We start from the raw sequence: 13,407 nt of genomic DNA, 5'->3' as shown, positions 1-13,407 counted from the left end.
ACTTTGATGAAGGCAATAGTCTCTAGCTTCCGGATGGATTTCTTCTTTGTAAGAATGTCTTTCATGTATTTCGCATAGGCCGGAACATGATTAATCAATTCGGTGAATGGGATTGAGACTTCCAAGTTCTTCACAATTTCCATGAACTTGCTCAATTGTTCATCAAGCTTAGGCTTAGCTTGACGACTTGCAAATGGAAGTCTAATCACAATAGGCTCTTTCTCCTTGGCCTTTTCTTCATTTTTCTTCTTTGAAACCTCTTGGATGGTGGGTTCTTCTTCCTTAGAGCTCTTCACAACTCTTTCCTTGTCACTAGCCTCCACAATGTCTTCCTCAATTGGCTTCTTTGGTCCTTCATACCTAGTACCACTCCTCAAATGGATGGCACTCACCGGCTCATGTCTTGGGGGATTACCTTGAGGTGGTAATTGCCCCTTTTGTCTTTGAGAACTAGAAGATGCTAATTGAGACATTTGGGTTTCCAACATCTTTGTGTGAGCTAGTATGTTGTTGATGGTGATGTCTTTTGCTTGGCTATCCTTTTGCATTTGAGTGAAAAATTCTTGTTGGTTCTTTTGCATTTGGAGGACCGCTTTTTGAACATCAAAACCTTGGTCATTTGTTTGATTGTATGGAGGTTGGTTTTGATAACTTTGTTTTTTATTGTAAAAGGGTCTTTGAGCTTGGTTTCTCATTGGAGGTGGGGTGTATGCTTGAGGGTTTTGGACATTTTGACTTTTGTATGATAGATTGGGGTGGAATTTGGTGTTCTCAATGTAATAGTTTGAATAAGGGGTGCCACTTTTGTAAGCTTGGAAAGCATTCACTTGTTCACTTGTTCCCCTATATTCACTTTGGTCATGTCCCAAAGTTCCACAATTCTCACATACTCCACTTGGAATTGATGATGATGCCATCTTGGCATTAACATGTTGCTTGGGTGATTTGGAGGCCTCTTTAAGTTTAGCCATGGCCTTCTCAAACTTCAAATTAATGGTGTCAATGTGAGCACTTAGTTGAGCACCTAATTGAGTAATGGAGTCTACCTCATGCTTTCCTCCTCTAGTAGCCTTCCGAGGTCTACTATATTGCGAGTTATGGACCGCCATTTACTCAATTTTGTTCCATGTTTGATTCTCATCAACTTCGGTGAACATACCATTGGATCCCATGTTGAGAATGTTTCGGGAGTCTTCATATAGACCATTCCAAAATTGTTGTACAAGGAACCACTCGCTAAGTCCATGGTGTGGACAAGATCGACAAATGCCCTTGAATCTTTCCCATGCTTCATACAAATATTCCTCATCCCTTTGTTTGAACCCGGTGATTTGGGCTCTCAACATGTTAGTCTTCTCCGGAGGATAGAATTTTTTGTAGAAAGCAAGTGCAAATTTCTTCCATGAATCAATACCAAGAGTAGCCTTGTCTAGGCTTTTCAACCATTGTTTCGCGGTACCAATTAAAGAAAAAGGAAATAAGACCCATCGGATTTGGTCGTGAGTAACTCCGGTTTGAGAAATCGCATCACAATAGTCACAAAAAGTCTCCATATGAGAATGAGGGTCTTCACTAGGCATCCCTCCAAATTGAATTCTCTCAACTAATTGTATGAATGCGGATTTGGCAATGAAATTACCGGTTACATGTTGTGGTGTACGAGTACAATTTGGTAGGTTCTCCTCGGTTGGTACGGAATGTGATGAGAATTTAGGCATTGTGGGTTGATTTTGTGGTGGGTTTTGTATTGGGTTGTCCTCTCCTTCTCTTGGAAAAGGGTTGGTAAACTCAATGTTATTTGGTTGAATGTCCACAATCTCACCAATATCTACAACTCTTGAAGTATTTCTAGCAAGTCTTCTATTGTTGGTCAAGGTTGTTTCAATTTTAAGATCAATGGGTAACAAGTTACCTTGTGATCTCCTAGACATGCAAAATATCAAACAACTTGAAAACAATTAGAACAACCTTGAGGAGTTTGACTTCCCCAAGGTAAAGAAAGGCACAACTAAAAACAACTAAAGAAAATCAAATCAAGTTAACACCGTCCCCGGCAACGGCGCCATTTTTGGTTCGAAGGTTTAAAACTCGTCGTCAAAAGTTACCCAACCAAAACAATATTTATAACTTCACCAACTACTCTTAGTAAAGAGGCAAGTAAAGGTCGGATCCCAAGGGACGGGTATGGATGTAGGATTTTCAATTGTAAATGGTCGTGTCTTAGGGTGTCACAATTTGGGGTTGAGATAGGAGATCAATTAAAACTAATCAATAATAAAAACAAAGCAAGGTAAATAAAATGAAGGTGTAAACAATTGATTAAAAGCACTAGGGTATCATGGGTTCATAGGGGATTCATGGGAGTTGATCATACAAACATGTTCTCAAATTATAAGCAAGCAATTATTGTTGTGATGGGATCGAGTTAGTGTATATCTTACAATCCCTAAGAAGGTTTGGGTCCCGGAGCCGAATCGATTAGATTGTACAACACCTACAAGTCGACTTAATCCTTCCTATTCAACATTATGCATGGTCTAATGAGGCTCGAGTTGGTAAATGTCTTACAAGCCTCATTGAAAAGATAAGTGATGGGTAAAAAATGCAAGGATTCATAGGCTCGCATTTCATCAAACATAACATGTGCATAAGTTGAAATCACAACAAGCAAGCAAATAAATTATGTGAACATATTAGATTAAGCATGAATCATTCCCCATGTTGGTTTCCCCTAATTACCCATTAACCCTAGCTAAGGAAACTACTCATTCATTATTAAGTTTAACATGATAACAAGGTTGTCAATCACATTAACAAGACAAAACATGATGAATGAATGAGAATGATTAACAATAATTAAAGAGAGGATTAAGAGAATTATACCTATGGAGATTCCAAAATAATAATGCAAAGAATAATAGAAGTACTTGATGATTGATGGAAGGCTGTCAATCTCCCAATAAACCCAAATAATCTTCTAATTACCCAAAATAAATGAAGAACAATAGAGAAATTAAGAAAAGATTAAGTATTGAGATTTGTATTAAGACTAGATTTTGAGTTGATTACAAGATTAAGGAATGATTACTAATTGATTACAACTTGATGATAATCTAAGTAGTACAAAGGGGTATTTATACTAAAGATTAGGGACAAAAATTAGGGTTACTAAGGGCTTAAATGACTATTAAGTCCTTAAGAAAAGTTGAGGAAATGCTCCTCTCCAAGGAGATGAGCATCTCCATTTTGCTGGTCTTGGCACGGGACGAGCGTCTTGAGGATAGGCATGGGTTCCCTGTAGTAAGATCCGAGCGAATTGCCAGGGGAGACGCTCGGATGGTCTGTGATCCGCTCGGATCCTGGGTCAGACAGCTTCTTTTCTCTTCGTTCCTCAACAATCCGCGGGGATCTTGTTGAGGATGCAAGGATCCTTCCGTCATTGCCCAATTTACTTCATTATCTACATAGGCCATCTAATATTGTCTTCTCCTTGATGCTTGGTCATTAGATGCGATCAATTTAGCTCCATTTTGCCATGTAAATGCAAGGTTTGCACTCCTCTCCTACCAACGAAACAAAACCTCAAAGAATATGCAAAGTGGGAAACTAAAGATAGTAAATGAACCAATTATGCACTAAAAAGCATAGGAACGAGGTAGATTCGGGGACTAAATGTGCCCAAATATGAGTCACATCACACTTATTTATGTTAATCGTTTCTCTATTGCGACTCCGATTTTACTACCTCGGGAAACCGAGAAGGTAACATCTCCCAATTACCTTGGCCGGGTAAGAAGGGGGTGTTACAGTCCGCATCCAAGACCCGAACCTAAATCGGAGATCGAGAACCCACAATCGGCAGGACAGTCCGAAAGAGGCGGAAGATATGAGCTAAACCCACAATCGGCAGGACAGTCCGAAAGAGGCGTAAAGATAAGTCAAGCAAAAAGGTATAGCATAAAGGCATTATCATAAGAATACGACTCACTACAAGTAATTGTTTATAATGATTCTTTCATACTTGTGTTATATTAATGAATATTTCATTTCATAATTAAACGTGTCGGTTAAATAAAATACAACAGGCGGTAATGAATGCTTCACGCTATGTAAAATACGAGATGGGACGTAACTAGCAACAAATGGGTAATTCCTAAGGGTCCACCGTGATAATGGGTTAACCCGACAACCATAAGATAGAGGCAAGCCCAACTAATTAAAACCACACAAATCACCAAAAATGGAAGAGGGAAAACAAAGTGGGTAAACCAAACACCATCACATACATCTCGTCCTACTCCTCTTTACAACAATGCGAACTTGATAGGTTGAACACAAGATTAGTATAAAACAAAACACATTTTGATTTTTCATGTATATAATTGAGATAAATGCAAACTGAAAGTGAAAACAAGCTAGATTCGAAACGGACTTGCCTCGCCTGTTTTTCTTCATTTTTCCCATTATACAAACATAAATGAAAGCACTCTAAATTCAAAGTGTACATACATATAGAGTAAGAACATACATTCGAGCATACAAGTGAGAAAAAGCGTAAAGAACCGAACTTTGTCAAACAAGCACATATAAAACGACACATAAGATGGAGTTTCGACATTTTTGTCGAGTAACCTATCACCGTTACTTTATAGCTTCTTCAATCTTCGAGGGAATGGTCTATTATGAACGAGTTTCCTTCAGGGTCCTCAATGCCTTCACCTAGAAACCGAAATGACACCCAAAATTAGCTTAAAAACGTCACACCCATAAGACAGGTCGAGGCGAAAACCCCACAAGACTACGTCTTTCTTACCTTGAAAGATGAAGGAGGAAGTAAGGAGGATAATGGTATGAAAATTAAGGAAAAAGGTTGAGAAATGAGGGCAGGATCTCGGGTTGAAGCTCGGTAAAAATGGCGTTTTATAGTAATAGTAATAGTAATAGTGATACGTGCATTTTATATAGTCTTTTTAGCCTATTTTTGCACGTGTTTCCAAGTTCTTTTGTACTGTTTTATATTGCATTACGCCCCGAAATGGCTACTTTGGTTCGTTTGGTCTGTTTTGTAGGAATGAACCGGAAAGTAGTGGAATCGTACCCTTTTTCGTCCTGTTTTGCATGCATTTTGAGGAGATGAGAACTTTAGAGCGAGATACTGCATTGGGATGCGTGAAGGAATGGTCTACGAAGCAGTCAGCAACGCGTTTGGAGCTGTTTTGGAGGAAGAACACTCGATCGAAGGCTTTTCTTGGTCGATCGAGTGGTTTCACGTGCTGAGGAGGTCGATCGAGTACTTTATTGTACTCGATCGAAATGCTGGAAATCAGGTTTACTCGATCGAGTAACATTTTTGGTCGATCGAGTGGTTTACTTGCTGAAGTCCTCGATCGAGTTGTCTCAAACCACTCAATCGAGAGGTTTTGAGTTTTCACGGGCTTTAATCAGTCCGTGTTGCTTATTTAGTTAATGGACTTAGTTTTTCTATTTAAGCGTGAACTAATTAGGTCATTAGCACTTCTTATCTACGTTTTACACTGCTTAACATTGGTATTACGCCACTTTCTCTTCTCTGAATCTTTCCCTTAAACTTTTCACTGTAACTTTGCTTTTGGGATTATTTTGCTCGGATCTTGTGTTCTTTACGCCGGAATTCTTGCTATTGTAATCTCTTTCTCCTTTTAATCTTAATCTTTCCTTTGTTTGCTTTAATTCTCTTGTTTTATTCTCTTAATTTCTGGCCTAATTTGTTTATGCAATTTTATTATTGTTTCATCATGTTTACTATTAGTTATTTCATTATTATTAATCTTGACAACATTAATAGCATGAGTAGCTAATTTCATTCATGTTGGGATTAGGGGATCTATGGTAGAAATGTGACGATGTAGCGAATAGGCTAGATGACTTATTAGTGAGAATCTGTACCCATGGCAATTTAATTATAACACCAACTTAGTTGAGTGCATGCTTCTAAGTTACCCTTTAATCTGGTTAAATTTATTCCTGGATCGGAAGATTGGACTAAATAGACCTGCTATGAACAGTAGACTACCCTAATGAGGACGGAAGTTAAGTTAGTGGAAATCTAGGATAGAAAGTGGACCGGAAGGACCTTTCAACATCCATCTCACAGTAAATTATCTAGGCTATTTGCAATTGAGTCATTAGACTACCGTAGTGAACCGAAGTCCCGACATGATCTCCCTTTATTGATCACTCTTATTACATTTTCTTGCCTTTATTGCTCTTTCCTTGCTACTCTTTCCCTTAAACCTTTATTAGTTTAGAAAATCAAATTTAAACCCCCATTTGTGACCAAATAGACGGACCTTTAACAGATATCTTGCCTCCTTGTGGAGATCGACCGACTTCCCTAGCTATATTAGTTAGTGCCAGTTGGTTATTTTTGGTAGGTACACGACTATCCTGTCAAATTTTGGCGTCGTTGCTGGGGAGGCAATAGCCCTATCTGTTCTTGTTTTCGTTTATTTTTATCCGTCTCAAGGAATTTTTATTCCTTGAGACAGTTTTCATTTATCTTTTTCAGTGTTGTGTATGCCCAGGTCGAACAGATCGGAGTTAGTTTCAGCTGATTCTGAGCCAGAGAGACTGTTTAGGCATAGACTCCGTCTGCAAAGAGAACTTCGAAAGGAAGACTTGAGTACTTTCGAGCCCGAACTACAGCATTTCCTATTTGCAGAAGATCAATCTTTAGTAGAAGATAATCTCATTTCTGCCGACCAACCAGTAAAGATGTCGAATATTGCAAGTCACTCAGAGCCTACGGCATCCTCTATTCCTAAAGGTTTTAACCTCCAGACTGAGGACGGCAACACCTTTGATATCCGTTCATCCTACATTAATCTGGTGGAGAGAAACTTGTTTAGGGGTGTGGCGGGTGAAGACCCAAGGAAGCACATGGAGGTCTTTACTGATTACTGCTCTACTATTCCCGCTACAAAGGGAGTAACTCAAGACAAGATTAAGGAGGTGCTCTTTCCTTTTTCACTGACTGACTCAGCCCGTGAGTGGTTGACTGATTTGGACCGTACAGCTGTTGGTATCACCAATTGGGAAACTCTCGCACTTGCCTTCTACAAAAGATACTTCCCTCCACAGCGCACTAATCAGCTGAGGGCGAAGATTACGAGTTTCAAACAGGCACTTGATGAGACTTTCTATGAAGCTTGGTGTCGTTTCAAGAGATTGGTGAGGTCTCTTCCTCACCATGGTTTTTATCCGTGGTTTCTGTCCAATCAGTTCTACAATGGGTTGTACAATGACCACAGAGCTATTCTTGATGCCTCATCCAACGGAAGATTTCAAAAGAATACTGATGATGACAAGGGATGGGCCATTATTGAGGAGATGGCGACCCATTGTGCTGAATATGGGAACCCACGGGACGGTATTCGAACAGTCCATTCAGTTGACAAGGCAGTTGTGGCTCAGCTGGAAGCCATGAATGCTAGGTTTGATAAATTTGAGTTGCAAAATGCTGGGGAGCCACAGACGGTTCATTTGCTGACTAGACAGGAAACTGTCATTTGTGAGAGATGTGGAGGAGATGACGGTCATACTGCTATTGACTGTCTTACTGAGAAAGAACAGGTCCTTACTTTTCAACAATACAGGCAAGGAGGGGGTTCTTATTACAACAATCAAGGGGCAGTCCATCCTAATTTGAGGTGGACAAGTCAAAATGTGCTCAATCCCACTCCTCCACCGCAGCAGCAGCAACCATATGTCCCTCCTCATAAGGCTCAACAAGGCTTTCAAAAGCCTCCTTCCTTTCCTCCTCCAAATCAAGGTGCATCATCTTCAGGTGGGGTAAGTGAGCTAGGTGAGCTTAAGTCGATGTTGCAGTCGTTGACAAAGCAATGGCAATTAAGTGACCAACAGAAAGATGCATCCATCAAGTCACTTAAAATGCAAGGCGCTCAGTTAGCCGCGAACCAGACCACAAGGAAACAGGGTCATTTGCCATCTCAAACTGACAAGAATCCGCACGAGACGGTGAATTTAATTAACTTGAGAAGCGGTCGTTCTTATTAAGGACTAAAATTATCTAATGACAGGAGTATTTCAGACCCGAGGAAGGAAGTTAATGACGATATACAGTCATTTGTTGCTGAAAACGAGCTGACCACGAAGAAGATACTCGATCGACTGGTTTCTGGGGGTCGATCGAGTAAATTTGAAGCTGAAAGGACTCGATCGAGTGGAAATATTACTCGATCGAGTGAACAGGATAATGAAGAGTTCGATCGAGAGGTGCAGACAGCTCGATCGAGTGATATTGCTGAGGGAACCGTTCGATCGAGTGGCAATTTTGCTCGATCGAACACTGCTGATATTGAAGACCTCGATCGAGAGCCTGCTAGTGCTCGGTCGAGTGATATTTCACCTGGAAGGACTCGATCGAGAGGCAAAAAGTCTCGATCGAGTGATAAGGAGCTTGATCCAGCTGATACGTTGGAATAGAGAAACAAAGGGCTCGAGATACCTATTACGGTGCCCTTCCCGAGGCGATTACAGAACACGAAGGCCAATCAACAGTTCGGTAAATTTGCCGAGCTCCTGAACACGAAGGCCAATCACTGTTCCATTCGCCGAGTTGCTGACACAGGTACCCTCTTATTTAAAATTTATGAAAGAAATTTTATCACGTAAGAGGCATATTAATGATCATGAGACGGTAGCTTCGACCGAGGTATGGACTGCTCTAGTTCAAAATAAGTTACCTCCTAAACAGTCAGACCCGGGTAGTTTCTCAATTCCTTGTCATATAGGTACCTATTTGATTGATAACGCGCTATGCGATCTTGGTGCTAGTGTGAGCGTCTTGCCTTTGTATCTTGCTAAGAGACTTAGTTTGACTAAATTCAATTGCACGAACATGACTGTACAGATGGCCAACCGTAGTATATCACGGCCGTTAGGTATCATAGAGGACATACCTATTAAAATCGGGAGATTCTTTATTCCCGTTGATTTTGTAGTGCTAGACATACTCGAGGACACTCACACCCCTATTATTTTAGGGAGACCATTTTTATTCACTGCTCGAGAAATGATAGATGTCGGGGGTAAGACACTAACATTTCAGGTAGGAGACGAGGAATTAATTTTCCATCAGTCTCAGTCTCGTAGGGCTCCCATGCAAGCTCAACCTTGCAATGCCCTTTCCTCTACTGACCCTCATATTGACACTCCAGATGAAAATTTGGAATTTTGTGCTGCTATTGTGACCCCTCCGCCTCAGACTGAGAGCAAAAAGGAGGACAATTCGTCTGTTTTCCTTGCTGCAGGTACAGATGAAAAAGATGCAGGAGTTATCAAGGGTCGTTGTGCAATTAAAATCAATCAAATTGGGGATGACAACGTCAAAGCTGGTGAGAAGGAAAAAGGGACGAGAAAAGTTCGTGCGTACGTACACGTCAACTATTCTCCTCCTACTGGTTCAAATTCAAGCTCGTGGAGAATGACGAGGACGGTCAATGATGCTGAAGGGACGTCCTCCAGTCAGAAGCCCTCCGTGGCGCTACTGAATTGTCTTGAGAAATGAGCGGGGAATGCCCCGTGTAACAATTTGTAAAAACTAATTTTAAATTTCCGTTGAATTTCTTTATTGCGTTTATTAGGACAATTAGAATTTAGACATTTTTAGTATAGTTAGAAAGGCTATAGACTGTTACTTTTTGTATTTGGTATATTGGGATATGCTTGCGAGTGTTTTTATGCAGGTTTGGGGAGATATTACGCAAATTGGATGACTCACACGAGGAAAAGCACTCGATCGAGTACTTTTTGTACTCGATCGAGAGGATATTGTAGGAAAAGGGGTCGATCGAAGGCTTTGCAGCTGTTCGATCGAGTTGACTAAATAAGGGAGTCCTCGATCGAGTATATTTTTACTCGATCGAGTGGATTGAAGCTGAAACTCCTCGATCGAGTGATTTAAAATCACTCGATCCAGTGAATATGATTTTTTACACGCAGGAAGTGCCTTCTAAACTCCCTCCTTTTCATTATTTACCTTCATTTTTCATTGTTCAACCTTATTTGCGATAAAAATTTCCCAAATCCTCCATAAATCTTTGCCCATTACCAAATCAAACACCTACATTCTCTTTGTTGCTAATTAATCGTCATTTCCCCATTATTTTCCCTTTTGAATTTTGTTCATTTGCACGGTCAATTGCGGGTATTAGGGTTTGCGGTTTCTTGCTCGAAAATCGCCATTCTTGCCATGTTTTTGTCGATTAAATTGCTTCCTTGTAGGTTTCTTATCATCAAGTAAGTATTCCCTTTGCCTCATTGTTGTTTAATTTCTTTTCTTTCGAATTATTGAGGTAATTTGTGATTAGGGTTTATGCCAGTCGAAAATTTCGACTGAAATTGGGGTTTTCTGTCTAAATTGCTCTCATTGATGATTGTTTCCCCTTCCCCTATCGTTGATTATCTGCTTGTCTCAAATTATTGAGGTAAAATTGGGAACTAGCGTTTGTTAAGTCGAAAATTTCGACTGTTTTGGGGAAATCTCGCTGGTTTATTGTTAATTGATTATTGTTTTCTCCTTACTTACTTGATTAGGATGGACAGTAGCTCAATGCCCTATTCCAGTTCGTCTGTTAGTCCGTCCTTGCCTGAGACGGTGGTCCCTGTTGTCACCACCGTCCCCACGACCGTTAGTACCACTGCCACTGCTCCCGTGTTCCTTATTACGTCGGCTGGTACTGTCGTTACTGCAGCTAGCACTGCTGCTAGCTCCGTCTCAGCCTCCACCTCCGTCACAGCTACTGCTGCTAGCCCTTCTTCCTATGTGTCAGTCTCTGCTGCTTCTTCTATTGCACCTACAGCTAGTACTTCATGTACGGTGACCACCCCTGCTGCGTGGTCACCCGCAGTCACAGCTGCTTACCGGGCGGCTCTAGTTCCTCGTCCTGTCGGAGGACGGGCTTCTACTTCGGGTTCTAGAGGTCGGGGTCGTACACGAACTACACCTGCTGCTGGCCGTTCTGCTGGCCGTGTTACCATCCGAGGGGACGACTCCCTCGACTCGCATCCCGACTACCCCCAGGTAATTTTTGTTAACGGTATTCATCGCACTAGATTTTATGCTTTAGTAGACTGTGATTTTTTCCCGACTCGCTTTTTGTGCCGTTCGTCACTTGAGAGGCTTGGTATCTACAAGCCGGTGTGTGAGATTTTGAGGGGTACGAGGATGGTTGGACTTGTGACCATGAGTGCCTACACCTTCAGGGAGCTGACCCTTGAGTTTTTCAGCTCCTTTACCTTTTCCTCTGGGGCACACGAGGCTGACCCTACTTGTGCTTCTGTGTCTTTCCGGTTGTACAACCGGAATTTTTCTTTGAATTTCGAGGAGTTTGGTACTAGACTTGGCCTTTCCTTTACGGGCGCCACTGCCGCCCCTAGGAAGGTCCTCCGTCAGCTTTGGTGGACTTTGGCACAGACTACCTACAAGGAGCGACGTCTCGCTCCGGTCCACCTTCCCCCTGCCCGTTACTTCCTGCGACTGATGGGAAGTACTATTTTTGGCCGTAAGGAGCCAAACAACGTGACCAACACCGAGCTTTCTATTCTGGGCGGGTACTTGAACATTGACAGCGAGGGCCCCTTTGCCCTCAACATTGCTTACTTGACCGCCCGATTTCCGGTCTCGGGGGAGAAGACCACGGGCACCATTGTCTGTGGTGGCATAGCCACCTTCCTTGCTCGTTCTCTCCTCCCTGCTTTACCTCGTGACTTACCGTACATACCTGGAGATAGGTTCCTGGACCGAGCATCTATGTTGTCCATGACTTGGCTAACTTCTGACTGCCGGACTTGGAAGATTAGTGGTTCCTTGTCCGTCGACCTTCCTTGCACCACCCTTCCTCGTCTCGTCCCCTTGCCCACTGTCGCACGGGGCATTTTACCACCACCGTTACCCATGTACCACATACCGCTCTGACCACCTACTACCTTGCCCGCTTCTAGGAAGCGGCGTCGACTTTAGACCGGAGAGGGATCCACACCTCCTATGGGTGGCCAGACTTCCACGGCCACTCCTACCCCGATCCCTACTCCTACTCCTACTCCTGCGCCCGACCAGGCACAGCCGGTTCTTCCGGCTAATTTTGTTTCTCCTCCACCCTTTGAGGCGTCTGCGGTCATGGACCAAGGGTGCCGTGACGGTTTGTTGCTTGAGATTGCAGAGAGACGGGCTCGTATGGAGAGGGACATAGCTCTTACTTTGTTCCCTCTGTACGAGTATCACATGAGGCGACACCGTCCCATTCCAGAGGGTTGGCCACACCCGTCCTTCTACCGGTACCCAACTGAGGGGTACCCTGAGACAGCTAGTGAGGAGGAGGAGGAGGAGGAGGAGGAGGCAGTGGCGGCAGCGAGAGCTCAGGCTGAGCAGAGGAGGAGGAGAGAGCAGGAGGAGGACCCGAACTTCACGGTGACGGTGGAGGACGTGACAGAGGAGGCTGACGAGTAGCTACTGGTCTACTCACTTCCCCAGTTTTCAGGCTGGTTTGGGGAAGTTCGTGTTTTGTATGTATATTCTTGCTCTTTTATTTTCTTTTGTCTCCTTTTTATTTTATTGTTTTCATTCATTTATTGGTTGTATATTTCCGTTCCCCTATATATATCTGCTGGTGTATGCTGGAGGACAACGAGGGCGTTGTCCGTTTTGGTTTGGGGAGGGTAATGCATCCTTTTGAGTCTGCATTTGCATTTGTTTTGCATTCACGTTTCTATTTTCAGCTTGCATTGTATTTATTTATTTCATAAAATCATAAAATTCAAAAAAAATTAGAAAATTCAAAAAATTAATAAAATATTCACGTTTATTTTAGCATATAGGTTGAGTCGGAACGGTTGATTTCCGTGATGATACTGCACTTTAACTTGTCATTTTACTTGAGCCTTGCACTTTCATTGACGGTTATTAGCTGAGTCTTACGCATAACCTACGAGTTTTTGTTCAAATTTAGCTGATTGTTTAGACTTGACCTGATAAATTGGCAACCTACTTACAATTTCAAAGATTTAAAGCCTTATAACTGGTGACATTCATGACCGGTTTACATAGAAATTGAGAGTAGTACTCCTTGCATAGCATGTTCATCATTTTTGCACTTTTATGACATTCGATTTCTTGTCAAATGCATACATTCGGGTTTGTGGTCGGTGTCACATGCAGGGAGGTGCTTTCAGATTTCCCTTTTCTTACATTTTTTCACCATTTAGCTCCACTTAAGCCAAATTTAGCCTTTTTGACCCATTAGCTACATCCAAAACTGAGCCTGCCTAGTCAAGCTAGTTTAGTATGTCTTTTGTGGTATGTTTTTCTGTCTGCGAGTTTGGCCCGTATATATTGATTGGAGTTGGTGA

The 13,407-nt window shown here is 42.1% G+C and overlaps 2 non-coding genes across 2 annotated transcripts; one reads left to right on the top strand and one right to left on the bottom strand.

Moving 5' to 3' along the window:
• The first annotated feature begins 1,239 nt into the window (after positions 1–1,239).
• Positions 1,240–1,346, top strand: LOC141589449 (small nucleolar RNA R71). The gene has a single exon (XR_012520387.1). It is a non-coding gene; the product is annotated as a small nucleolar RNA R71 (small nucleolar RNA).
• Positions 1,347–7,129: 5,783 nt separating this feature from the next.
• LOC141589519 (small nucleolar RNA R71) lies at positions 7,130–7,235 on the bottom strand. The gene has a single exon (XR_012520453.1). It is a non-coding gene; the product is annotated as a small nucleolar RNA R71 (small nucleolar RNA).
• Between the last annotated feature and the right edge of the window lie 6,172 nt (positions 7,236–13,407).

Source organism: Silene latifolia, chromosome 6, assembly GCF_048544455.1.
Source record: "Silene latifolia isolate original U9 population chromosome 6, ASM4854445v1, whole genome shotgun sequence".
NCBI classification, from domain to species: Eukaryota; Viridiplantae; Streptophyta; class Magnoliopsida; order Caryophyllales; family Caryophyllaceae; genus Silene; species Silene latifolia.
The sequence above is the reverse complement of the archived record's forward strand: the minus strand, read 5'-3'. Positions and strand labels throughout refer to the sequence as shown.